Source organism: Panthera leo, chromosome D2, assembly GCF_018350215.1.
Source record: "Panthera leo isolate Ple1 chromosome D2, P.leo_Ple1_pat1.1, whole genome shotgun sequence".
Lineage (NCBI taxonomy): Eukaryota > Metazoa > Chordata > Mammalia > Carnivora > Felidae > Panthera > Panthera leo.
This window is the reverse complement of record NC_056689.1, coordinates 85,441,902-85,467,589: the sequence shown is the minus strand read 5'-3', so window position 1 is coordinate 85,467,589 and position 25,688 is coordinate 85,441,902.

Here is a 25,688-nt window from a genome sequence, read left to right as displayed (position 1 = left end):
GCCCAGCATCAGTTCGCCTTCCATCAAGGCAGCAGGAAGGGAGACAGAAATAGGGAAAATGTGAGGAAGCAAATGATAAAAATAAAGGCATACGTTTGTAGTTTTAAAAACAAATAAAATGATTTTAAAAAGCACGCCCCACCCGTGGTCAGAAAAAAAACAGATTAGGTGGAAACATTTCTGCTCAATACCAGTAGTTTTTAAATAATTAGATGAACTGTTTTCTGGGACGCAATGAGCTACTCAACTCGGATCAGGGTGGGGTAGCCTGGGTCACAGCCCCCAGGACAGGTGCTCAGACACTCGCCCTCACGGCTCCCTGCACCTGTCTCTCTCTGCAGCCTGGCACCCCCAGGTGTGACCTGTAAAGTCTCCCGGACTCCAGCCAGGGTCTTCTCCTCATACAGCGTTTGTTTCAGAATGTAGAAAATGGTGAGATGCTGACAGATTATGAAGTCGGCCACCCATTTCACCAATGTTTTTCAAAAATAGGAAAAAAAAAAAAAAGAGAAGGGAATAAATGATTTGGACAGATCTCAGTTGGAAAGGTGGCTGTAAAATCCTAAAAGCATTATTGAAAATGTAACAATATAGTAACAATAACATCTGCCAGGTTTCAGTGGAACACATTTCATGGTTGTGGAAATTGTATAGTAATAAGGGCGTTGGCAACAACGTCATGTCTGTAGGTTTAATGAGAAAAAAATATTCTTTAACTGCATTTTAGGAAGATGTATTGTTTGATAGAACTCAACAACCATTTAAAAAGTGAGAACACTAAAAACTGAACTGTAATTTCTCAACACGATATGTGATGTTAATCTAAAAACTGCCATATCGCATGGCAAACATCACCGTTATTCCCATGGTAATCGATCCCTGTTTATCTTTTGACTATTTGCTGGAAGTCCCAGCCAATGCAATAAGAAACGAAACACAAATACGAAATACCGCTCGAAGTTTATACGCTTTAATATTTTGAAAACTCACAACATTCAGCTTAAAAACAGAGAACTAGAAAGGCAGTTCAGCAAGACAGATGGATAAAATGCAAACATACAAAAGACAATATTTTTCCTACATATTAATAGTTGTTTAGAGGCTGCTGTGGGCAAGTGCACGTGGAAAATACATCAAGTACCTGCACACAGCCGAGAGCCATCGACAGGGGCAGATGACTCAGAATCTTCACCTGTGTGTGACTCTAAACAAAGAAAACTGAAAATGGTATTTTTCGCTGGAGAGACTCCTTATGTGTTTGGATGGGAAAATGGAACGTGGCCAAGTGATCAGTTCTTCTCACATTAGCTTGTGGATGTAACACAATGCTAACGAAACTACTTTTTTGGAATGTGAGAAAATCGTTTTATAAGGGTTGATCATGGAATATGCACATGAGATGGACAAATATGTATTTTTAAGAATCTGTAAGATGGATTTCACTTCTTATTCTCAAGTTGCATCAGGTTTTAAAAATGTGGTACTAACCTCCATACAGATCAATGCAATGAGTGTTAAAAGAATTGTTACCTAGGACGGCATTCTAATACATAATAAAAAATGAACAGACATAAGCAGATGACTTAGAGAATAATTATCAATGATCATTATGCGGTATGTGGATGACTCATAAGTAATTCAAGGAATGCAACTTTAAACCACCAAATATAATATTCCTGTTAAATTAGTGCAGACTTTCAAGACCCTTGGCTCTGTTCCGTGTTTGCAATAGTGCAATGGGACGTACACTTATTCTTAATGCTACGAAATCTAGAATGTAATGGGTCATGCAGTCTGACCTTCAGATCTTTTAAAAAAGTTAATATAATTTCACCCAATGATTCTACTTCTTCAAGAAAGAGCAAATATATATGTAAAGCGATTCAGTGCATCATTGTTTATACCACTAAGAAGGAAAATCAAATCGCAAATGTCTATGACTAGACATTTGGTCCAGTGAGTTAGGATACATCAGTATTAAAAAGTAAATGGTCTTTAACCTTGAATAAAATCCTGTTTGGAAGATTATTTAGACAAAAGGGAATGTTCTTGTTTGTTTTAATTTAAGAAGCTTAGTTTAAAAGCTTTTTAGTTTAGTTTAGTTTAAAAGCTTGGTTCAGAAACTAAAAAAAATTAGTTTAAAAGGTTTAAAAGCAGGTTCTGAAGTGTATGGGCAGGATAGTTCAGTTTGAGAGCACCGTTCACACACGCACACTCACTGGCACACACACTGATAAATGACGAGGAAACACTCCAAAACGGTAGTACTTATTTCTGGATGCTGGATTGGGGGGGAACCTTTGACGTCCAACTATAGAGTATCTTTTATTTTCCATTTTTAATGAGCAGCTGTTACTTTATAATCAGAAAAGTGCCACAAAATACACGAGAATGCTTCTTTCTCCTTCATGGCATTGAACGTGAGAATACGAGTTGCTTCCAGGGCCTCTCAGCAGAGCCCCGCAGAAGGAAGACAGTGGAGCTGTGCCCATCTGCGCCACCGAGAAAGGGCCTGGCTATGGCCGTGCCCCATTTTCTTTCAGCCCCTGCCCTACCGGGGAAGGAGCAGGGCTCTGTCTTGCCGCGCAGCCTTGGACAGGTGGAGAACCCAAGGAGATGGCTTTCATTTCCTCCTTGGATACACAGCCCTGTGGATCCCGGGGGCCAGCACAGGCACTCCCTGGAGGTGGCATCCCCACAGTGTAACCTGCTCTGGGCGGCTTGATCCGTGCCCTGGCACTGGATGTCCAGGTGCCAGGGTCGGGCGAGGGGGTAGAGTAGGATGTGCACAGAGCTAATCACTGCCGGCCAGGACTCAGCCCAGCTCAGTGGGAAGCACAGCCGTGACGTCGCAGCCCCTGTGCCAACAGGGCCCGGCGATTTCTGCGGCGAGAGGAAAGGCACGTAGACCTTCCAGGACCCCCAACTTTACTTGGAGGGCGGGGGGACACGCCGCCTTCCTGTGACTGAGAAGCGGGCATTTTAGTAGGCGATGCAGATGTGTTTGACCCTCCAGAAAACAGGAAGCCCTCAAGGGACTCTGGGCTTGCGGTGGCCAGTTTAGAGTCTGCCCTGCACCCAGCGAGTAGGTTCATGCTTCCCTCCGGTTCCGGAGAAAACTGTGGGTGGGGGGAGAGCCAGGAATCCCTGTGAATTGTGCCAAAGGCAGAAAGTCAGAAAAATATTTACATTTGAAAGACATCTTCTAATAAGTGGCTTGAAAGTTTGCGTTAGAGACGTGGCATCACAGATGGCAGATGGCCTGAGTTCAGAGGGTGACCTGCCACCTGTTAACTGCGTGATCCTCAGTGTTCCTCATCTGTAAAGTGGGCTTCTTTCAAGACTTAGATACATTGTTACTGTAACATTAGTAATCGATGTAAGTGGTCATGTCCCCATCATCCTGGATGCTGGCGCTCTCTCAGCTGCTTGGGGCAGACATTCTTCTCCAGGCGGGGTGGGGACAGTGCCTTCTTGGAGACTGAGTCATCACTTTATATTTTCTCTGTGTCTAGACTGTACTTCAAGGCTCCATCTGTATGAACACTGTTGTGTCCCTAGAACCAGTGGTGAAGTATTCAGACATCAACAACAATTGAGAGGTTGCCTAGATAATGAAATAATTAAAGTCGTCTCCTTCTACAGAACTAGGGGTTTGCATCCTGGGATCATTTACTCTTTGAATTTATGGGTGACATTCCCCAAAGTAATGGAACAGTTTGTCTAAAGATGAGAATTGTAAGTTACAGATTTGATCCTGAGTCATTGTATTAGTGCTGATCCCCATTCAGAAAATAACTAGGGGAGTGTCAGAATTCCATGATAACTGTGGACTTCAAGATCTAATTTAGACATGCTTATTCCCTAGTTTCTTCTCAGGGGAAGTTTCAATAGGCTGGTACCTATTCTAAAGCACTATTCCCTGGGCGCCTAGGTGGCTCAGTCAGTTAAGCGTCCTACTTCAGCTCAGGTCATGATCTCTCGGTTCGTGGGTTCGAGTCCCGCGTCGGGCTTTGTGCTGACAGCTTGGAGCCTGGAGCTGCTTCAGATTCTGCCCCTCCCCCGTGTGCACTCTGTCTCTATCTCTCGAAAACGAATAAACATTAAAAAAATTTTAAAAATAAAAAATAAATTAAAAAAAGCACTATTCCCCTTGGGAAATGTAACGTGAACCTTATATAGGATTTTTAGTTTTCTGGTAGTCATATTTTGAAAAGCATAATGAAAGAGGTGAAATTAATTTTAGCAATTAATTTTATTTAGCTCAACATATCCAGAACATTGTCATTTCAGCACGTCATCAGTACAAAAATATTAATGATGTATTTACCTCCTTTTTTTTTTTATATTGTCTTTGAAGTAGAGTGTGTTTTACACGCACAGCATACCTCAGTGCAGACCAGCCGATGCTTGATTGCCTCATGTGGCTAATGTCCCTGTGTGGGACAGGGCAGCACAGGAAGATAATAACCAAGTGTATCTGTGGAGGCCTTAGAGATCTATTTGTTGGGATATTTTATAGAATGCCTGCTCAATAAGGTGTTGAGACAGCATTTCAAGGAAATTTACTCAATGCCCATTCTGCAAACAACTTGAATTTAAATGTGACCTTTCCATGTCTATGATCTTATAAAAACCGTTAAGGCACCAATTGTATCCTACATCTAGAATATTTAGAAGGTAATAAGCGTGTGTGGTGTTTATACGCACAAATGGACTGCCTTTCATTTTAACATATTTCATTTTTGCCCACTTAAGAATTATCCACATTTGTTAGGTATGGGAAAATTTAGAAACTAGCAAAATGTAGAAGGAAGGAAAAAAAGTCACCCAAGGCTCCAGGGAATGTTTCTGAGCAATGCTGCTGCTGTGTGGCCGCATTGCCAGATGTGATGCGATATTATAACCACAGTTTTGCATTCGACTCTGACTTAATATTTTAATATGTATTTCTCCGTGATGGAATAATTTAGTAAATTACTAAATGTTACCTTTAATTTTTTTTTTCAAAATCCAGCTGATGAAGCAGAGTTTACTTACCATAAATGCACCACAAGAAACTATTTTCACATTTTCACTGTGCATATGTATTTTGTAGGCATTTAGCATAAACTTTCCCTAATTCCCCAGTCTTCTTAAAGACTTCTCCAGCCAAATTGTCACAGTCTTTGCCTTGCTTTATAGGACACGAGACTGCTTTGCAAGAACCACATCTTGCTCTGCAAGATGATTAGGAAAAGGATTTGTTTCTTCCTTTCCATTCTCATGCTTTTTAATTCTACTTTCAGAATTTTTATTTTTACCTTTGCTGTCCAGGACTGTCAGTGCAATAACTAATCTAGTCGTGATTGTAGGTGCTCTGTGCAGCTCCCATTTTGAAGGGATGCTTTTAATCCTTCCCATTAACAATGATGCATGTTGTAGATTTTATTAATTACCCTTTATTGAGCTTAGGAAAGTTCCTTCTGTTCCTCATTTGCTGGTGGTAACTGCTTGTTATCATGATTTAGAAGTAAATTTTTGTCAATTTTTTTCTTTTTCTATTAACATAAGCACATTTTTCTTCTTTTAATTTGTTATTGTAGTACATGCTATTAAAAAGATTTATAATGCTGGGGCGCCTGGGTGGCTCAGTTGGTTAAGCGTCTGATTCTTGATTTCGGCTCAGGTCATGATCTCACAGTTTGTGGCTTCGATCCTGACGTCCGGCTCTGTGCGGAGCCTGCTTGGGATTCTCTCTTGCCCCCTCTCTCTACCCCTCCCCTGCTGCACTCTTTCTCTCTCAATCAATCAGTCAATCAATCAAGTTTAAAAAAAGATTTCTAATGTTAAATCACTTGCATTCTTGGGTAAATCCAAGTTCCTTTTTACAAATTGCCATTTTTACATAGAGTGCTGCATTATTGGTATTCTTTTGTTTAGGGTGGTTGATCTGTGCTCCTGCACCTTCATTTTTTTCTTACTCACCTGGTTTTAGTGTGGAAGTTGTATCGCTTGCATGGCATAAATTGAGAAGAGGACCCTCTTTTTTAATTCTCTGGAAGTGTTTCACACTAGAAACGGATGCTTCAAAAAAAAAAACAACACAACAACTTGTAGGACTTTTCTGTCAAAATATAAAGTCCTGGCTTTTCCTTTGTGGGAAGATTTTAAACTCCTGATTTAATGTATTTAATGGTCTTAAGACTCTTCATGCTTTCTATTTTTTAATTCTTGCCAGGGTCGGCAAGTTATATATATATTTTCTAGAATTCATACGTGAACTTAAATTTTCAAACTGTTTTGGTATACAGTTATTTATGCTATTTACTTTTTGTTTTAATATACTATATTAATAGTTATCTCCTTTTAAACATAGAATATTGCTTATTTACAAACCTCTTTATATAATTTTTTTAATGTTTATTTATTTATTTTTGAGAGAGAGAGGGAGGGAGGGGCAGAGACAGAGGGAGACAGAGAATCCCAAGCAAGCTCCTTATTGTCACCACAGAGCCCAATGCAGGGCTCAGATTCACAAACTGTGAGATTATGACCTGAGCCGAAATCAAGAGTCGGATGTTTAATGGACTGAGACAGGCAGGCGCTCATACAAACCTCTTTACTTGAAAAAAGTTTACTTGCTCAATTTCACTAGAGATTTGTCCATTTTGTTAGAGCTTCAAAGAAATAACATTTACCCTTTAAAGATATTTTCTATAGATATTTTTCAATCTTATTTATTTCTGCCCTTCGTTCTAGTTTCCTCCATTTTCTTTGGATTTACTCAGATTTTTCTTTTCTTAACTCCTTAAGTTGTATATTTGCACAATAATTATGTCTTCTTTTCTAATAAAAGATTTAAAGCTACCCCTTTCTCTCCACATACCATTTTCAGTGCTTCCCGTAAATCTGTAAATGTCTATTTGTCATTCAGTTTTATAGATTTTAAATTTTTATTGCAATTTTATGTCTCGTGGATTTTTAGGATATATCTGTTTAATTAATTTTACAATTTGTAAGATTTACAATTTTCTTTTTGTTATTCATTTATAATTTAAATAAGTTGTGGTCAGACAGGTGGCTTATTTAACAACAGTTCTTTTGAAATTTGTTGAGATTTGCTTTATGGTCTGATACATTATTTGTTTTCATAAATGTCCATTCATCATGGTCGATAAAATTGGGCATCTGTTAATGCTGGACAGATGTAAACAAAGAAGATTAAAAGGTCTGCCTCCATAGGTCTTACATTCTAGCTTATTATTTTGTTAACATTTTAGTGTATCACGTTCATGAATAGATTAAAATACTCTTGGTGGAAAGTTTTCAGATAGGCACACCCAGTCTCTCTGGTGCGACACCCAAGGCTACTTTCACTGGTTTCTATAATGAGGAATCGGTTCTCTTCTGCTTACTAGGTATTACCAACACTATAAATGAAAACAAACGACATGAAAATGGCACTAGATCTCCTAAAAAGCGATGCCTATTTCTAAGATGCCCTGCAGTCATGGTCATAGTTTTCATAATTAAATTTGCTGAATTCATGTAAATGTGATTTCAGTTAGAATTCTGAGAAAATTGAAAGCGTAAGACCTCAGTATCTGGCTCCTACGTGTGTTCCAGGAGAGGGGGATGGGATCAGTTCTTTCCAAGCAGCTTTGCAGAAACATGGGTTTTCAGCAGTACTGGGCAATATTTACTTTTAGATACTGAAGGAAGGTGGTAAGAAGTGGAGGACCAGGTGTTTCCGACCATGACGTTTATGCAAATTTTGTTTCCTTTTTAAGGAAGAGAAGACAAAATCACTAATAGGAATTCAGGATAGAGGCTTGGGAGAGTTTGTGTGCATGAATGCTCTGGAGGTTAAGCCTCACGAATGTCAAGTCAGATCTGCCTTTGGAAAGAATAAATATCTGAGTGTTTCCCAATGACCAACCCTTGTATTTCTTCTTGGGATAATGACCTGGTGGTCCCGAGTTTTACCTGTAACTTCCTTGTTCCTCCTTACATCAATATGAATGCCTCTTATATAAACAATACATTAGTCACTCTTTTAAGGAAAATAAGTATTCACTTCAGGTAGTGTTATCTTCAATACAGAGGATTTTTTTAATTGGAAATGAACCTGGAATCTCTTCGGATCTAATTAGCCCATTTGCATTCATTCTCCAGGAAAGAGAGACAAGTCTGCCTCCAACGTTTCATTATGCAGGGTGGGGGATGCACGGTGTCCTTTAGGCGCGTGTTTGCGAGACCTCGTACATAATGGACACTCAGAAAACGTCTGCTGATTCATTAAAAGGAAGACCGAGTGTGGTTTGGACTATGCAGAGAATGGAGTGTTACAGTTTGCAAGGGAAGGAAGCAGGTTAGTGACTGTTGGCGGTAGATGATTGCCGTTGAGATCACAAGAAAGAGGCACAGAGACACTGATGCAGACTTGACGAAGAGGGAAACGGTTCCTGCTGAGGACCACACATTTTATGAATGAAACGTTGTGACTGAGTCTAAAGGTCTAGAGAGGAGAGGAAGGGCGGGGTCACAGGGTTGGCTTGGATTCCACGGTCATGTCGGAGGAAGGAAAAGACAGGGCCCAGGACAGCCTGCCACGGTCTGCCTCTGGCTGCAGAGTCTCTGGTGGTGAGGCCCACCGCTGCCCACCCTGAGCTTGTCACAAGGGCTTCTCCACGGCCCTCAGGTGAAGGTGCCGCTGACTCCACGCACTGCAGCCACAGAGGGGACGGGGGTGTGTGCAGAGGTGTCTTCCTGTGCAGGTGCAGATGCCGTGCGCAGCTTAATATTGAGGGATGCAGGCTCGCTCTGCTGGGCCCCACTACATGGGGAGAAGCTTCCCCCAAGTGGACTCCCGGTGGGAATCTCCAGTGGGCTTAGGGTGCACACCTGAGGGTGTGGCTTCACCACTACGTTGGAAGGCAGAAGGGGAGGTTGAACGTGGGCTGAGACAAGTTTGCCTTGGGTGTTATGGCCACTGGGGACCCGCTAAAGCTCTGAACGCACTCATCCACCTTCCATTCCTTTGGATCATTTTGGGGACTCAGTACGTTGAGGTGGGTCTGTTGAAGGACACTGGGTGGCCTGTGTTCCTTCTGGGTCCATCTTGATTTTCCATCTCCTTTGTTGGGAATTTTCATGGACTCCAGACTGATGTCACCATGGTCTTCTCTGCTTCGGGTGCTGTCACATGCGTGGCACACATCTATCTCGCCAAACGTCATTTCTTCCAGGGCTTGTGAGCTTTGCTCTTGCCAATGATGGTACTGAGTTTCTTTGGCCCCTCCTGGGAGTGCTTTGGTCATAAGAAGTCAAGGCATACCGCGATGCCTGGGATTTACACGTAGGAATGGTGGTTATGACAATACAGTGCACCAAGCATCTCATGTTCCTGCTTACCTGCCTGCCTCTGCCTTCCTTTTGTCCCCCCTCCCTCCCTCCGACCCGTTGTGAAGGCAGCACATGTTTGCAACACCTGAAACTTGCAAGGACGATGACCCGTTTTTACTTGAGCATGAACTGTGTGCAGTTCATACCGCTTTATAAGGGGAACTGGTCACCGGCTCCTCACACAGGCTCTGTGGACGCCACAGTGTCTGGGGACACTTGGTGCTGCCGTGAGGCCAGACCAGGTTCTGGAAGGGCGTTGTTAAACCAGCCGGCTAAGGTCTCCTGTCTGTTATGCTTTGAGGCTGCGAGAGAGACAGGCTTTCAGGGGATGAACTCATAAGTGCGTGCGCAGCTGACGATGTCCGGTATGTGGGGGGGGATGGGGAGGGGGTGGGAAGTGTGTGGGGACTAGAGGGGGTGGGTCATCATGAAGGGGGACATGGGAAAGCATCGGGGTGACCAGGCAGAGCTCCTGTGGCAGGACAGAGCCTGAGCCTTCAGGGACCTGACGGCCTCTCTCGGGGCAGCCTGGAGGCAGCAGGGTGGTCAGCTGTGAGTGTTGAAAAGACCCCAGGGGCTCAGGTGTGGAGATAATTTGGGGGTGGGGGTGGGGTGCCCTGCCTGCACTGCACAGATGTGACCCCGAGGAGGTGTGTGTTACAGACAGGTGACCCATGCAGGCTCTGGGAGCTCAGGTCCTTCCCAAGACCGCAGGCTTGGAGTTGTGGGGTCAGGGTCCCCAGTCGAAGCCCTTGGGGCCCCGTGGGACGGGGTGCAGCCAGTGGCCACTGCACGTGGCCTCCTGAGCAGCCTGGTTCTCTCGGCTTCTCTCCGGGAGCATCTGTGAAGCTTTCTAGCTTTTTCTTCAGCCTGAGCCTTGGCAAGTGAGCAAAGCCCCCGTCCACATGGGGAATGAAACCCAAAGCGCATGGTGGTCCCCCCACCCCGTCACTCCTCCCCACCTCCCAGGAAGCCCCTGCCCCTTTGGCTTCCTCCACTTTTCAAGCACCTGCCTCATGGCCTTTACAACTGCTATTCCCTCCTCCTGGATCGCCTTTCCTCCAGAAATCCTTGTAGCTCACCGCCTGCTGCTTCCTTAAGATCTGCTGAGATGTGACCTCTGGGACTAGCCTCCTTGCCTGGCCCTTTTCCGGAAGAGTGCCCAGGCCTCTGTGTCCTTTCCTCACGTCCTTGCCCAGCCCAGCTAGCGCCTGACTTTGCACCATAAACCCTGCCCTTGGCTGTTAGCCACTGCTCCCCGGATGAGGCAGGCCATCCTTGAGGTACTCAGTATGGTCCGCTAAGGCAGTGCATGAACACGGCCACGGGGAACACCGACCTTCGTGGCAAGAAGCAGAGAGCGGCCCTCGTGTCACTGGCATCTGGCCCAGCCACCACCTCACCTCCTGCAGGAGGTCCTTGCCGCCCATCCCTGTAGCTGCAGTGGCTCCGTGACAGGGGCTGTTGTTGGGGCTCTGGGGCGGGCACACACCTGCCACCGAGGGTCCTCGCGATTCAGGGGCCGGGGTTCAAAAGTGGACTAAAACCTCCTCCGTATCTTTCACAATCTCTGGAATGAGCCTGCTGATTTCAAGTCCCTTTCGTCCTTGGCGGTCAGCGTGTGGGCTGCAGGAGCGGAAGTTCTGAGAATGGCCCCGCGAATCCTCCTGTTCCCTGCGGTCTCGGTGTGAGGAGAACTGTGATTACCCTTATTTCTACCTGCGCCTGGACTCTGAAAACTCAGACTCTCGTCTCACTTGGGGTATCAGTTCTTCAAGGACAGACATGGTTGTGGCATATTTTGCCGTAACGGAAACATGAATTCCGTGCAGCATCTTTCAGCAGCGGCAGCTTCTGTCTTAAAATGTTCATTCTCAAGTACCGTGTGTCAGAGGCTGTGTTTAGGGACGGCGCTTGGGTCGCGAGGAAGAAAGTAGTCAGCGTGGCCACGGTCACCCTGGCGTGGTCCGTGAACGCCCCACCTACCTTCCTGAGCCGTCTTGCAAGTGAACAGCCGCATGCATCTACCTGGGGAAGTTCAGGGGACAGAACCACCGTGGCAGGTGGTGAGGGGAAAGGCGTATTTGGTGTCTCCATTATGAGGCGTTCAATCATCTTAATTTCATAATGAAGATAGACGCAGCAAAGCAGGAAGGTTCCTAAAACTCGTCAGCTGGTTGATGGCATCGCTGTCTAAATGTGTCTCTGAAGAGAGAGACACGGGCTGAGAATAATTTCCTGTGCTTTATGACTGCCAGGGGATATTATGAGTCAGGTAAGAGGTGAGTGTAAATCATGTGTGCGCTGAGCATAGTGAAGTGGGTTGAAACAGCTGCCTGATGATAAACAGCGTAGTTTTGCTTAACGCATTAAAGAACCCTTCACACAACTTTTGTTGTCGTGCAAACAAATAAGATTTTGTCCTGCTTCAAGGTCAGCAAAACCTCAGGCTTCCTGTCAGGAATGTAAATACATTTATTTTTAGGCGAAAGGTTAATCTTTCACCAAAGCCACTGCATTCCACAGGAAAACGCGCTGCCTTTAGGGACAGCGTGCACCGTTGGCCCCCCAAGGGCAGGCCCCTCTCAGCAGTAGACTCACAAGTCCGCATGGACCCATGAAACCCGCTAAGCCACTTATGGAGTGAGTCCTTCAGGAGACAAATGCTGTCTTGGAGCCGCTTCATTGGCATGCATCCATTAAGCACCTACTGCGTGCACAGTACCTGGGCATGTCTTCCAGGTACGGCCCCGCCCCCAAGGAATTTATGTGTGTGGTAGGGGTGCCTGGGTCCTGGGTGTTCTGATGGCAAGTGAGTCCAGAGCAGGCCAGGCGCTCTGCCGAGCCAGCCCTTGGGTTCAGCTTGGCCGGCCGTCATCACCTCCTTCCTGTGATGGCACTGGGGTTCCAGAGAGCGGCTGCCATGGGAGGTGCTGGCCCAGAGCGGAGGAGGCCTGGGCTCACGGCGTTGAGTAGAAGCTACCATTAGACGGTCCGTTGTTTCTTAAGCAAATTGCCACCCTGGTCTCTCTTCTCCTTTCCTTCCCTGACTCAGTTTATCACCACAATCAGGACATTTAGATTACCCAGTATTAGTGGCAATTTGTTCTTTGGGGTAGTATAATTAATCTCTGGTTTTAATGAAATGAATTTTCACGTTATTGTGTACCAAGTTACATGACATCATAAAAATAAAACAAGTTAGTATTTCTAAATTGATGCACAAAGCGAAGTGAATTTGCCACCCTGTTAGCATTAAATAGCTCATCTGTCCTTGTCTTGTACCGTCTGCAGCACCCAGGCAAGGAGACCTAATTCCGTGCTCCTGCTCCCAGGGGGTTAACTCAGTGATTAGGAATTCGGGCTTCTGTCCACTGGGGGATGGGGTGCTCATTCATATGGATGCGCTGGGATCAAGTGAACGTCCTGAACAACCATCGTCAGGTGTCCCTGGTAGAGACACACGTGTCAAAGCTACACCTTCTGCTCTTTAGCTCCTTGGGAGGAGACCCAGAGGGTCCCCGTGGCTGTGAGAAGGAGCTGAATTCATCTGGGCTGGTGGCCCCTTCCGTGCCAGGATCCAAGAACCATGGACAGCTTTCATCATACGATCAGGGGGTGTGGGGCTCAGAGCACCACCGTGGATTTTCAAGTTCTGCACCCACAGCTGTGGGCTTGACTCCGAGATCCTGAGTCTGCCCAGCTTCACCCAAGATAATAAGGCAGAATGCTGGGGGCAGATTGGAGATGTCGATGGGGTCTCTATAGGTCCACATTCACCGTAGCACCCGAGCGTCGATACAAGGAGACAAAATGCCACCCAGCTCTGACTCAGCTCCTCAGAAAGCTGGCTTATCGTGTGGACGCACAGAGCCCGTCATCATCCTGCTAAGAGGATGTCCTCACTCCCGGGAGCTGAGTGTCCAGGCTCTCAGGGGCCAGGAAGGGCGATGGCAGCTGGAGCCTCGAGGCCGAGCCCTGCGTCCTTCCCCTCTGCCCGCCGCAGTCCCCGGACTTGCCTCCGTGAGCACCATGCACACGCACCAGGAGCCTGAAGTCACCGCTCTCATCGAACAGTCGTTTTTGCAGAAATAATTACCAGTTGGTAGATATATCGCCTGAAGGATTTCCACCGGAGCTGAAATCATTTGCTAAATAGACATAATAAACTAATGATTGTTTATTTTTTGGAATGTGTGGCTCAGCACAGAGAAGGCGGCAGCTGGCATTTGTCAGGCGAGGTTTCCTCCTCCGAGGACTTGCCAGCCGCCCATTGTTTACTCTGCACCCTCTGTGTTCTGGACACCTAGGGGCCCTCGCCTCTGCGGGCGCTCTCACAGACACACGACGTGTGGCAGGCACTGCCTGCCTCCTATTCCGAGAAGACGCAGAAGCTAACCGGTTAGCCTTTATCTACTCCGCAACCCACCAGCGGTTCAAACCCCAACTTCGTGTTTGGTGACGCTGTGATGCGTCCCTCCGCAGGGTGGCCGGAGGCCCAGAGCAGGGGTGCATCCCCTCCAGCACCGCCTGCCCCTGCTTCGGTCTGCAGGATGCAGCTGAGGCCCTGTGGGCCAAGAGCACGCCTGGAGCAGAGGTAAGACCCGGGGACCAGGACAGACAGCGCCGTCCGAACTGAGTGTGTACCTAGAACGTGTACCTGCACTGGTTCTAGACTCCTTGACCATGTCAGGCTCCCACGTCCCGGCTCCCACGGCCACCAGCCTTTCTCTTGTTTCCTTGTCCAGTCCTGAGAAAAGCAAAACGCAGCTGCTGGCTGACTTCCGGTTTGGAAGGAAGCTTCTGGAAGGGTGTCCGCAGCCAGTCTGCCTGTGAGCACAGCTGATAACGAGAGCCTGCCTGCCCTCCAGGGTCCTGAGGCTGGTGTTGGGTTAAGTAAGCCAGCGTGTCAGCCATGACCAAGGGCTCCCTGTGCGTGTGGCCCCCGGTGGGCTCCGGCCAGCAAAGGAGGAAGGCGTCCAGCCACAGCTGTCCACCACATGTCTCGGACTGCCCATGGCCAGCCAGGCGGGGCCCCGGCGCCAGCTCCACAGGGGTATTCGGGTCAGACACACCCGCTCTGGGGTTCAGGTGCCCTTGTGAAGTTCCTTCAGTCTCGCCCACCCCGCTGTCTCTGGCCACAAAGACAGGAGAATTTCTCCTTCATGCGGTACTAGAGGGACTACTGGGAATAAAACATGCAAACAGAGCTCGTTTGCAAGTTGGGAGTCAGAGAAGGAGGTAGACAGTGGGAACAGTGATAAAACAGCAGCCTGGGGCGGAGGGCCTGGCCCCCGGAGCTCCCCCAGCAGCCGGCCTGCACTCGCCTCAGCCCGTCCTCAAGCAGAGCTCACGGTTAATTACGGTTCTGCTTAAAACGTTGATTTTTTTTTTTTTTTATAAGTAATCCTTATGGGATAGCATTCCTGGCTTATCTTTTAGCTGGCTTAGCAGTTTTCTTTTGGCTGGACTTCTTATCTCACTGTTTATTTACTCAACTAAGGGATTCTGTGCAGTCCTTTGGGGAAAGCAAGTTATGATAATTATTATCAGTCGACACAATTTATCCAGTGCCTGCTCATCTTCCAAGACGTGGCTCAGGGGGCGTTCCTCGGGGGAGCAGCCGGCGTCCCGGGGCTCTCACTGGCTCCGCGCACCTGCCGGCCGGTGTCCACGGGCAGGAGGCACCTGCGGGCGCTTATCTGTTTGCATCCGGTCGTCTTCCCAGCCGCAAGCTGGGCGCAGTCTGGCAGGTAGAGATGCTTGGTAAATGCCCGGCCGAGGGGTGCGGGAAACGAAACCGAGAGGAAAAACACAAAGCGGCCAACTGCCTCCCGAAGCTGGGCTCGCGGGATTTTGTTACCGCGCGCTCACCTGTAACCGTTCTCCAGCACCCGCCCGCCTGGGCTCCTGCACGCACGTCTCCACACACGCGCAGGCGCACACACGCTCCTCCACACACGCGCATGCGCGGCCCGCTCGCGCGGGCTCCTCCACACACGTGCAGGCGCACACACGCTCCTCCACACACGCGCATGCGCGGCCCGCCCGCGCGGGCTCCTCCACGCACGCGCATGCGTGGCCGGGCTCACGCGCGCTCCCGGCGTGCTGGAGGCGGGCTGCGCGTTCTGCTCCCACACCGGCCGCCTGGTTCGTGTGTCACACGGTGAGTTCGCACGTTACTCCGCCGCCTGGAGCCTGGCCAAACCCTTGCAGCGGGAAGACCAGGCCTCCTTTCCATCCCACGCACCAATTATGACCATCATTTTGCCGATGTTGGTTATTAACGTCCTGACTTCACTGATATTAATCAGTCGATTTTGTGACCTGGAGAGGGTTGCGTTTTCATATGTAACCAAGTGAATTGAAAGCAGGTTAAAAAATATCTTTCCAAGCTGTTTTTGCGTTTTGAAGAGGCAGCTCAGGTTAACTTACCAGTGTTCCTTTGTGATTGGCTCATTTCTTTCAGTTTTATTGAGAAGTAATTGACATACTGTGTAGGCTTAAGGCGTACAGCACGTTGGCGTGATTTACATCTGTTGTGAAATGGTCACCACGATAGCCTCCGCTAACACCCACCTGCTCATATAGAGACAAAAAGAAAAGAAAGAAAGAAAACGTTTTTTTTCCGTATGATGAGAACTCAGGATTTACTCTTTTAACCACATTCCTATAAATCGTACATCGGTGTCAGCCACGGTCGCCACTCTGTCCGTGAGGTCCCCAGCACTTGTTTATAGTATAACTGGAAGTTTTACATTTTGACACCTCCCTCCACTTCCCCCTCCCCCACCCCCTGCCTCTTTAGCCACAGGACTGATCTCTTTCTATGAGTTTGGTTTTTTGTTTTTATTTTTGTAGTTTTTAAGATTCCACATATAGGTGAAGTCGTGTGGCACGTGTCTTTCTCTGAACGATCTCAGAATAACGCCTTCAGAGTCTATCCATGTTGTCACAAATGATAACATTTCCTCATTTTTTTTATGACTAACAGTCTATTATGTACGATTTTTTTCATCCATTCATCCAACGGACACTTGGGTGGCCTCCGTGTCTTGGCTGTTGTGAGTCGGGGTATGAGTGCACGTAGATCCATGAGTTAGCGTTTTCGCTACCTTTGGGGATAATTCCCCGAAGTGGGGTTGCTGGATCTCAGGGTAGTTCTATGTTTAAGTTTTTGGTGGGCCTTCCACACTGTTTTCCTCGGTGGCCGCACCAGCTTACATGCCCACCAGCAGCGCGGGGGGGGGTTCCCTTTTGTCCACATCCTCGCCGGCACCTGCCATCTTATCTGGGGTTGATGGCCGTTCTAACAGGCGCGGGCGTCGCCTCATTGTGGTTCAGGTTCGCATTTCCCTGGTGATGAGTGGTGTGGGGCACCTCACTACATACCTGTTGGCCTTTCATGTATCTTCTTTGGAGAAATTTCCATCGGGATCCTTTGCCATTTTTAAATTGCATCATTTGGGGGGCGCCTGGGTGGCTCAGTCGGTTGAGCGTCCGACTTCGGCTCAGGTCATGATCTCGCGGTCCGTGAGTTCGAGCCCCGCGTCGGGCTCTGTGCTGACAGCTCAGAGCCTGGAGCCTGTTTCAGATTCTGTGTTTCCCTCTCTCTGACCCTCCCCTGTTCATGCTCTCTCTCTGTCTCAAAAATAAATAAACGTTAAAAAAAAAATTGCATCATTTGGGATTTTTATTCGTTTGCCGTTGAGTGGTAGGAGCTATATTTCTTTTAATATATATTTTGGATATAAGCCCCTTATCAGATGTACGGTTTGCAAATGACTGTTTTTCCCATTCTGCAGGTTGTCTTTTCACCTCGTTGATGATTTATCTTGCCGTTTGACATGGTCCCGCTTGCTGGTTTTGTTCACATTGATTGACCTTTAGGTACGATTTCCAAAACACATCTGCTTTCTTCTAGGTTCATATGGTTTCAGGCCTTATGTTTCTGTCTTTAATCCACTTGGAGTTAATTTCTGTGAGTGGTGTAAGATATGGGTCCAGTTCCGGGGCGCCTGGGTGGCTCAGTTGGTTAAGTTCAGGTCATGATCTCGTGGTTTGTGGGTTCAAGCCCCACGTCGGGCTCTGTGCTGACAGCTGGGAGCCTGGAGCTGCTTCAGATTCTGTGTCTCCCTCTCTCTCTCTGCCCCTCCCCCCATTGAACTCTGTCTCTCTGTCTCTCTCTCTTTCTGTCTCAAAAATAAATAGACATTAAAAACAATTTAGAGGTGCCTGGGTGGCTCAGTCAGTTGAGCGTCTGATGTTGGCTCAGGTCATGATCTCGTGGTATGTGGGTTCGAGCCCCACGTGGGGCTCTGTGCTGACAGCTCAGAGCCTGGAACCTGCTTCGGATTCTGTGTCTCCCTCTCTCTGTCCCTTCCCTGCTCGCTGTCTGTGTCTTTCTCTCTCAAAAATAAATAAACATCAAAAAAATTTTTTAAAGATAGGGGTCCAGGTTCATTTCTCCAGTTTTTCCAGCACCGCTTACTAAGGAGACCGTCTTTTCTCCACTGAGTGTTCTTGGCTCCCTTGTGAAATGTTAGTCGACCATTTATGTTTGGGTTTGTTTCTGGGCTCTTGGTTCTGTTCCATTGTCTGATTTGTCTGCTTTTATGCCGGTACCATACTGTTTTTGTGAGTAGAGCTTCATAGTATAGCTTGAAATCAGGAAGCGACGTATTATTCCTGACAACAAAATCACACGATAGTATAAACGTCCCCACACTTTCATCTACAAAACGCTCTTGCGTTTAGCCTCTGCTTCTCTGAGAACATCAGCAGTTGCTTTGCCATTTATTGCTAAGAGGTCATCCTCATTGTAAAGAACAGGTTGAGTTTATTAGACAGATTCGCCAGGCAACACGTCCCCGGGGCCATGGAACTTGGTGCTGAGTTACACCGGCAAGTCTGTCTCTGAGCAGCGCAAATAGGTGGTTAAACACCTCTGGTGAGAGCATCTCAACGTATAGATCCTGAGGGAGAGAAGCCACACTTAATAAGAAACATTTGCAGAGGCCTCCGCAGTGTGTCGACTTCCACAAAAGTCGACTACCTCATTAAAGTGATACATGCACCCAAAAATACACTGTTTTGACCCTGAACATCTATCCTAGAACAATATATGCAGAAATGAACTTTTTTGGCAAACCGTCGTTTATGTCATGTTTATTTATAGGAGGCAATGTCTGTTAGGACGGGGGATAGTAGTGAATACGGCAAATTGGAGTGCCAGGTCTAGCACCTGGAAGACAAGACCCCGATTACTAATTGGACGTGGGTGAGCCATTTGATGGTAGGGGAAGTGTTTATTTTGTAAAGCTCGCGACAAAGCTGTGCTTGCGCTGTGACGGTGGCCGGACCATGTGGCCAGGAAGCTGCTGATTCCTGCAAAACAAAAGACCAGCGGTGCTCAGCTGGGGAGGCCGCGGGGACATTTTGATACGCTTATTCACTCCATCTTATAAAGTTTCTATAATGGGTTTTTATTATCAAGTAAGATCATATATTCAGGACAGTGGTTTTTTGGTTTTTTTCTGTAACTCCATACATGGCAATGAGGACATACCACGACACCCTTGTCAGAACGGCCAAGATCCAGAAGAACACGGACAGCAAAGGCCCGCGAGCATGAGCAGCGATAGGAGCTCTCGTTCGCTGCTGCTGGAGGTGCAAAATGGTGCAGCCACTTTGAGAGACCGTCTGGCGGTTTCTTACAGAGCTACATGTTGTCGTACCGCACGGTCCAGCGGGCGCACTCCTTGGTATTTGCCCAAATAGAGAACTCGCGTTCTCACACACGTTTATAGCTGTTTTATTCATAATTGTGAACGCTTGGAAGCCACCAAGATGTCCTTCAGCAGGTGATGGGTAAGTAACCTGTGGTCCTTCCAAACAGTGGAATGTGGCCCAGTGATAAGAGGAAAGGAGCTATCTTGGCCATGAAAAGACAGACGTCAAAGATACGTCGATACGTGGACAAAGCCAGTCTAAAAAGGCTACATAACGTGTGGTTCCAAACATAAGACATTCTGGAAAAGGCAAAAGGACACAGACAGATGATCTGTGGTCTTGAGGGGTGGGGTGGGAGGAGGGATGAACAGGCAGAGCACAGGATTTTAGGGCAGTGAGACCCTTCTGTGCGACAGGGTGGAGGGGAGCACATGGCGTTATGACTCGTACGTGTGCAGCACAAACAGTGCACCCTGCTCTAAACCAGGGGCTTTCCTTCATAACAGCGTATCAGTGTTGGCTCCTCAGTGGCAGCAGGTGCAGCAGCTAGCAGAAGACGGGGTGATAGGGAAGCCGGGTGCAGTGGGACGTGTGTGAACTCCCCGTACCTGCTGCTCAAGTTTTCCATAAACTGGAAACTAGTCTATAGAAATTAAATTTGTAAAACTTGTATATGCCCGTCAAAGGGAATGTGAAAAATACGGAAAGACAGAAACGAAGACAGACTCAGGAGGGTCTGGCAGACTCAGGAGGGTCTGGCAGAGGGCAGCCAGAACCCAGCTTGCCCTCTTCTGTCTGTTGCCAACGAAGCAGCCGGGACGATGCATTAAAATGGAAGTCAGAGCATGCCCCCCACTGCGCATCATACCCTCCCGTCATTGACGCGCCGACCCCCACACCCCACCCCCACTCACATTTTCTCATCTCTGCCCCTCCGCTGCACCTGCCTGATCACCTTGCGGCTTCTGGAACACAATGGCTAGGCGCCTGCCTCAGGGCCTTCGCGCATCCTCACCTCTCCCTGGCCTGCTTGTCCCCTCTTGCCTCCTGCAGGCTGTCACCTGTGGGTTCCCGTCCCAGGGCAGACCTTCCTGACAACGCCGTGTGAAGATGAAACCCACCTACCAATTCCCAATCCTTTCTCCCTGCTTTACTTTTCGGCAGTGTGCCCATCAACCTGTAACACAAAGCAAATGAACAAGGAAAGCGTATTCCGTGTATCGTCCCTACCTGGGAGGTGTGGTCCCTGAGGGCAGGTCTTCTGTCTGTTTGGTTCACTGCTCCGTCCCTAAGAGCTAGAATATGCTTGGCATCTAGTCAACCAAATAAAGATTTGTTGACTGAATGGTGTAGAAATAGAAATGATTTTGTACTTTGCTTTATTTACGGAGCATGTTGTGGGTCGTCCCCCGTGGCACTGAGTGTTTCTCCTCGTGTGATTCTCACACAGTGAGAATGTCTCACTGAGTGGACCGTTCAGTGTCTCACTGAGTGGATGCACCGTTGTTTATGCAACCACCTGCCCTTTGCTGGTATTTCTAATTTCTCACTACAAACCTTTATCTGAAGACGTTGGACATGTGGGCGGGTTATAGGAAGGGAAACATTAGATCAAAAGTTGTGATCTATATTAACATTTTAAAAACATGTTTCCAAACTGCTTTCCAGAACTGGAACCATCAATGTAAGCTGGTAGCTGCAGAATATTTCTTAGAAACCACAATTCTTTTAGGGACCAAAAGACTTTACAGGAACAAAACAGATGAGCATAGGGGAAGGGAAGTAAAAATAACATAAAAACAGGGAGGGGGACAAAACAAAGAGACTCTGAAATACAGAGAACAAACAGGGTTGCTGGAGGGGTGGTGGGTGGGGGGATGGGCTACGTGGGGGAAGGGGCACCAGGGAGGACACTTGCTGTGAGGAGCACTGGGCGTTGCGTGTAGGGGAGGAATCACTGGCCTCTCCTCCTGAAATCATTATTGCACCAGATGCTAACTAACTTGGATGTAAATGTGAAAATAAAAATAAATAAGTAAATGATAACTAAAACTTCACAGGAAAGGCACAGACAGAAGCAAACTGTCACAGGTTTCCAGTTATGTCAGGACAGACAACAAACGGCCTGAATTCCGAGTTCGGGGCCCGACCCCTCACGAGGAGCCATCCAGGCTGACGGGGGTACCGCGTTTCTCCGCCGCAGAGGCTGGGCAGGTGGCAGCCTCGGGGAGCAGCTGAGCCTCCCCACGCCGACCCGCAGCGGCGTCCCGCTCCGGGCCCGCCGCCCGCCTCTCCGTGCCCCTCCCGGGCCCTCTCGCGGCTCTGAGTCACTGTGACCTTGGCGCCAGCAGCCCCGGTTGTGTGTGCCACGCGCGTGCACCGCGGCAAAGCCACTTCTGTCCAGGGCACGCACGTCCCCTGGTGACTGGGCTTTGTGCCTCTGAACGTCGCACGGCAGCGTGCGTGTGCTCTGTGCCCAGTCGACATTGTGACAGGTCGGGAACCATTCCGTGTGTTTCTGGGGTATCGGCTTCCGAGAACGGGGCGCGGGCTGCTCGTGTTCTCCGGGCGCTCGAGTGTGGCCCGATGAGGCGGTGCCTCTCTCTGGCGGCCACCGGGCCCCCCCGGGCTGACCTCCCTGTCCCTCTTCTGCAGGTGGTGGTCCCGACAGCCTCAAGCCCGTCGGCAGCAGCCCCGCCATTGCCATCGCCGCCGCCGCCGCCGTGCTGTCTGTGGAGCCCGAGGGACTTGGGGGCCCGTCCCCCCCCAGCACGCAGCCCTGCCACTTCCTGACGTTGGCCCCCATCAAGATACCCTTGCGGACCACCCCCTTCTCCGGTAAGCACAGAGCACGGGCGCTCGGCGCCTGGAGCCGGTCCAGAGCTCACGGTGTGGGGAGCGGGCGGGAGCCGCCTGCCTCCGGCCGCAGAGCCCTGGACTCCCGTGCCCGCGGCCCCTCAGGCAGGGACAGTCGGTAGCGGTCGTACGGGTGCTGCTCGTCGTCAGATTGCACAGATGGACCCTGGTTCCTTCGAAGAAGCTCTTGCTAAGCCAAGCGGGGCTTTTTCTGCCGTAAAGCCTAGCTCGAAGTCTCCGTCTGGACAGACGAGGCTTCCCTTTACCAAGGGTCTCTGGGGAGTACCGTAGTGACTCACAGCGTCAGGATCCCCGGAGGTTTACAGTTTTGGTGCACGGGGCTCGGGAGGAAGCGAAGACGGCACGCCGGAAACTAGCTAAGCGTCTGAGTCCGTGACCCACAGAGACGCGCAGTGCTCGCCGCGCCCTCCCCCGGGCCTGCCGGCTGGGCTCGTTCTGAGCACAGGGGTGGGGGGCTTGGGCGGTCCCCGCGGCGCAGGGCTGACCGTGAGGCGTGCGTGGCCGTGAAGGGTCTTGGGTTCCTTAACCGCGGCTGCGCGCTTCTTCCGGAAAGTCTTCGAGGCGGACGTGGGGCTGGTAGACACTCCACTGTCCCCGGCGGAACCCAGGTGCGTGTTGAGGGGCTCGGGAGGGAGACGGAGGGCTCCGGGTCCTGGGCTGGCTGCAGCTCCGTTGTCCGTGTGTGGTCACAGCTGTAGGTGTGTCCGTTAACGGTGACCAGCGGGCCGTGTGTCCAAGCCACCCGTGGACGCGGGCTCAGGTCCTTCCCTTAAATGTGGCAAGAACAACATTGATTCGGAAGGACTTTTAGGAAGGACTCAATCTTGAGAGCTGGTACTGCTACTCCAGTGTTGGGTTCGCATGCGATAAGACCTGGGTAAGATGGTGGGGCGCGTGGGTGGCTCAGTCGGTTGAGCGTCTGACTCTTGATTTCGGCTCAGGTCATGATCTCACGGTTCATGGGTTTGAGCCCCGTGTCAGGCTCTGAGCTGACAGTGTGGAGCCTGCTTGGGATTCTCTCTCTCTCTCTCTCTCTCTCTCTCTCTCTCTCTGCCCCTCCTCTGCTTCTGCTCTCTCTCTCTTTTAAAAAAATTTAAAAAATATTCTGTGTGTTCTAATATTAATCTTCTGCTAGAATTCTAATTTTAGCATTAATATCATCAATTGCTAGGTTATTGCTAATAGGAAGCATCACTAGATTGTGAGACACACACACACACACATGCGCATCCAAGTTCATGGTAGAGACAGGAAAACCTAGTTTCGTTCTTTTCCCGTTTTGGTTTGCTGACATTGGTTTTGATAAGTCTAATGTCGTCTTTTTACTAGACCTTTGGAGCCCGTATTTCCCTACCGGCTTGATAAATTAGTTGGTCGCTGGGACATTGTAGTCTCAAGAACAAAATCTTATTTTAGGCCGTTAGTGAACACGCATTGAGGGTGTGATGGGGAAAATAAATAAAACACATAAATAATCTCTTGTGTGGAACATAATTTACAGTTGTGTCAAGATTTCAGTTAAAATCCATCAGTCCATTGGCATTCATTAAGGATGACTTCGTATTTTCTGAGAAAATTAATCTCAGAACCAAAACCCACGTGCCCCTGGGTGGCTTCACTCTCCATGCCTCCTATGATTTATAAAGTGACATAATAATTAGGTGTCTTTCTGTGTTTGCATTTTATAAGGCCCCGTAATCAAATTTGCCGTAACGCGTATTCAGTCAGGAGACCAGCGGCTACATTGTCTCGTACGTAACTGCCAACATGTGCCATCGGAAAGCGGGAGGGAGGGGCGGCACTCCAGAGGTGGCTTCTCAAACGGCCCGTGGCATTGATCCCAAAACCTCACGCTGACGCAGAGGGGCCGGGGAGGGGGAATGAAATACAGGTCAGGGGGCTGGTCCGGACGCATGACGCCCAGCTCTGTGCACCGCTGGGCGACCGCGGAGCTCTGTGCGCCTCCCTGGAGCCAGTGTGGGCGTGGGCCTCCCTGGGCGCCCCGGAAAGCAGGGTGCTTGCGAGATAACACCGCCTAGCAGTGTTGAGCTGGCGGTGTCCCCTTGGCGTCAGTGAGCGACACTGGCCATAGCTGGGGTGAAGCCTTTCCAGAATTTCCCTGAACGCTTTCTGGGAAACGTAGCTTAGAGGCGCCTGAGCGGTTCGTGCCTCAGAACTCGTCTTAACCACAGTCAGGAACTCCGTACGGTGAGCTTCAGTGAGGTTGAAGGATGTTCTCGGTGCAGGCTCAGGCGGCCAGCTGGGACATTCCCAACACCCCTGACACAGGTGACGGGGTGGGGGGCACGGGGACAGGGGGAGGAGGAGGAGGTGTCCCGTCAGGGCTGGGTGGGGCCAGCGGGGCGGAGACAGAGCAGCAACCCCAGCAAAGCAGATTTCACAGACGAAGACAGACGCACCTGTGTGTGAAGCGTGCTCCGTATTGAAGCTGATTTCATAAAAGCGTGGGAACTTTCCTTCATCTGCAGATGAATAACCTTGTTTTTATTCACAACATTCCCATCCGGTAAATGAGCTAGACTACTTTCCTTATGCTCTTGGCTCGGTCATGAAAGCCAGAGAGCCTTAGGGGCCCTACAGGGGTTAGCTTTCTGTTCTCACCTGGAGGTAGGTATGGGGTTTGACAGATTTTGGTCACTATCAGTTGGGGGGGGGGGTGCTCCTGGGTCTGGAGGCAGAGGCCAGGGGCACTCCCCACCCCACAACCCCCGGGGCAGCCCCATGATACGGAAGTATCTGGCCCAAGGTGGTAGTGCTTCTGCTGAGAAACCCTGGATTATATTCTAGAACCGCACTTAACGAAGCGTGAAAACCTGCACTAGCGTGTGACTAGGCTCCCCTGGGAGAGTCAGGGATCTAGGAACTGAAGGAGCCTGAAGGAAACAGGCTGGTGGCTGCCAAGAAGATCAGCCGTAAGAGCCACACTTGATTATGTGCCTTTTACGTGGTTTAACGTTTTGAAGGAGACACCGTATTTGAAAAGCCCCACGCGCTGTTCCTCACCAGTCGCAAACGGCTGTTTCCTTCCAGACCGCTGCCTGCTCGCGCGGCTCAGTGGGTCCTGGCCGTGGCTCTTCGCAGGGCCCGCGCACTCCTGGGAATCCCCCGGGCCGTGCGCTGGCGTCTGTCAGTCGTCTGTCCCCCTCCCTGGCCTGTAAGTCCTCCTGTCCGGGCCCCACCTGCGTCTGCTGAACCCGTGGCTCTGGGCACCGCATCCTTTGGCGGCTTCCCGACGTGGGCGACCGTCCTGCAGACCGCACGTGGGCACCTTGAATACCCACAGTTCTGTCAGCCACACGATCGGCTGCTGCTCACACAGGTGCTCCCAAGTCACGGGTGACTCACGGGGCGGGGAAGGCGGCCTGGAGACACGACTGTCCCGTCCCCGATGCTGGCAGCGCAGGGCCCCTGGATGAGGGCGTGTGGCAGCTGGAGGGCCAGCAGAGGCGGGCGTCCTCGGTCGCCTCTCTGTGGGCTTGCAGCCGAATGCAGCTTGCCTCCCTCCATTCGTACTGGCCTTTATGTGTTAGAGCTTAGGGGAAAGATGTACCTTGTGTTCCATTTATGGAGACCCTGGGGTTTCTGGGGACGATGAGGCACCCAGTGGAGGGCTGCTGTCCCGGCCTCCGGGGCTCCAGCACCTCCACCCCCCACCAACCTGCCTGGAGCCT